The sequence below is a fragment of the Cataglyphis hispanica genome, chromosome 16 (genome assembly GCF_021464435.1).
Source record: "Cataglyphis hispanica isolate Lineage 1 chromosome 16, ULB_Chis1_1.0, whole genome shotgun sequence".
NCBI lineage: Eukaryota > Metazoa > Arthropoda > Insecta > Hymenoptera > Formicidae > Cataglyphis > Cataglyphis hispanica.
In genome coordinates, this window is record NC_065969.1 from 1,062,917 (window position 1) to 1,064,854 (window position 1,938).

At 23.0% G+C, this 1,938-nt stretch overlaps 1 long non-coding RNA gene across 1 annotated transcript; it reads left to right on the plus strand.

Annotated features, from left to right (window-relative positions):
- Positions 1 to 516: 516 nt before the first annotated feature.
- Positions 517 to 1,664, plus strand: LOC126855633 (uncharacterized). The gene is made up of 3 exons (XR_007688275.1): positions 517 to 642; positions 1,017 to 1,197; positions 1,398 to 1,664. It is a non-coding gene; the product is annotated as an uncharacterized LOC126855633 (long non-coding RNA).
- Positions 1,665 to 1,938: the final 274 nt, after the last annotated feature.

Below are 1,938 nucleotides of genomic sequence, written 5' to 3' on the forward strand. Positions count from 1 at the left end.
TTAATAATAATTTTGGCTATATGTTTTGTTTTTACATCTCAAAAATTATCTTTTATCAAAATATTTAAATTTTTAATGATTCATGTCATTTAAGATAACATCGTTAAATCACAACCTGAGAAGGCGTATCGCTTTTAATATCAATTTTAAAATTAGTCTAAAAACATTATTTTTTAGTACATCCCATTTATATAATTTAATATAATCATTCGATATATCATTCGATTGCAACTTAAGAGAGCGTATCGCGCTTATTCTACTCTCTCATCTAATATTGATTATTAATTTTAAAGTTAGCCTAGAAACATTGGTTTTTTTATCTATTCCATTTATAGATCGATGTAGAAACTGTGTATAATTTAAGAATTATACACAGTTTCTACATCGATCTATAAATGAAATATATCCCTCTCTAAAAAAGGCATGTTATTGACATTGTTGTCGTTTTTCCACGATCTTGTTTGGTTGTCTCGTTCTCGCATTGCTACACTCGTTCGTGTGACTTGCTTCACCCGTGTCGTTTGACAGTTTGACATATGTCATTTGATAATTTGACAATTAAAAAAAGAAATATTAAATACAGTTAAATATATTTAATAAATATAGAAAGAAAGAGGAAAAGGAAAGACGAATAAAAGAAAGGTATGTATATTATATATGTATATTTTTTATACTTTATAAATATATATTTTAATGTATATTATTTATAAACGATATATTAATATAAATGATTGATTTAATATTAATATAAAACGTTCCTTATATATATATATATATATATATATATATATATATATATATATATATATACTTATAAATGATACATTAATATAAACGATTCATTTAATATTAATATAAATGTTTCATTTAAAGTTAAAGGAAAAACGAAGAATAAACGAGAAAGAGAGAGAAAGAAAGAGACATTTTTAATGTTTTATTTAAGAGATTTTAACGTATTATTTAAGATTATTTTTAATGTTTTAATTAAAGAAATATTTTAAATGTTTTATTTAAAGCTAAAGAAGAGAGGAAGAATAAGAAAAAGAAAATTACAGAGAGAGGGAGAGAAAGAGAAAAAAGAAAAAAGAAAAACGTGTTATTTAAAATTAAAAGAGAGGTAATATAAGCAAAAGAGAGGGAGAAAGAGAGAGAGAGAAAGAGAGGAGGAAAATAAAAGAAGAAGGCATAGAATATCAGGTAATGATATTGTTCAATATTATTAAATTTATTGTTGAATATTATTAATAAATATTATTTAATATTATTAATATTATTTAATATTATTAAAGTTATTTATAATATTAGATATTATTAAATTATTTATCAATATATTAATCAATTTTTTTAATGACTGAATATTATTATAATAAATAATCTTTTAAATGTTTTATTTAAAGTTAAAAAAGGGACAAAGAATAGAAAAGAGAAAGAGATATAGAAAGGGAGAAGAAAAGAGAGAGAAGATAGAAAAAGAAGGAATAATTTTATTTAAAATTAAAGAAGCTACTGAAACATATCAAGGTTTAAAAGATTATATACAAACTATGGCGAATAACTTATAAATGGACTTGGTATTGGAAAAATGATTGTACTTCCTTCTACGATTACTGGATCGCCGCGTAACATGTTACAAAATTATCAAGACGCAATGGCAATTGTTAGTAAACCAGATCTTTTTAATACCATTTGTAATCCAAAATGGCGTGAAATTGAGAAAAATCTCTTGCTCGATCAACAAGCTTTTGACAGACCTAATATTTGTGCTCGTATTTTTAATATTAAAAAAAATATTTAATTGATTTAATCGTTAAACAAAAATTTTTTGATGAAGTAGTAGCGTTTGTGTACGTTATTGAATTTAAAAAACGCGGTTTACCACATGTTCATATGTTGATTACTTTAAAATACAATTTTACAAATAACAACTCCAACAGATTA